We start from the raw sequence: 459 nt of genomic DNA, 5'->3' as shown, positions 1-459 counted from the left end.
GTGTAGGTGCCTGACCTGGATTTTCGAAACATGTAACATTATGATTTTACTTTTATGCACCCGAAGCATGGGTTGTCTGTGGGGAGAACAGGGCGGAGATACCAGCAGACACCAGTTGAAAAAAAGGGAACTGGATGTGATTTGCCTAAAATAATAACTACGTACCGAAAAGACAGGAACATATACGAAAGACAGGAAAACGCGGTAGATTTCAGCCTTGTCGATATATGCCGTTTTGTGCTTTTAATATGAAACTGTATTGCAATACTATTGGTTATCGGGGGAAGTTCAGAGAGTTTCGATGTTTTTTTTTAATTCTTTACCTATCGCAATCATAAAGCTGAAAAAAAGTATGTGGGTGGGGAGACGATGTAGATTTTCAAATAAGTGAATAGTTGATTAAATAAAGAATTAAGGGAAATGTATATCTTCTACATGGGATTCATGTGGTAGTTTGAC

General features: G+C 37.7%; 1 protein-coding gene across 1 annotated transcript in view; it reads right to left on the bottom strand.

The window, feature by feature from the left end:
• The window catches only part of LOC119589083, a gene marked incomplete in the record, with an annotated part of 33,277 nt that overhangs the window by 1,083 nt on the left and 31,735 nt on the right, over positions 1-459 (bottom strand).

This window comes from Penaeus monodon, chromosome 25, assembly GCF_015228065.2.
Source record: "Penaeus monodon isolate SGIC_2016 chromosome 25, NSTDA_Pmon_1, whole genome shotgun sequence".
Classification (NCBI taxonomy): domain Eukaryota; kingdom Metazoa; phylum Arthropoda; class Malacostraca; order Decapoda; family Penaeidae; genus Penaeus; species Penaeus monodon.
Note: the sequence above shows the minus strand (reverse complement) of the source record. Positions and strands in the feature narration are given on the sequence as shown.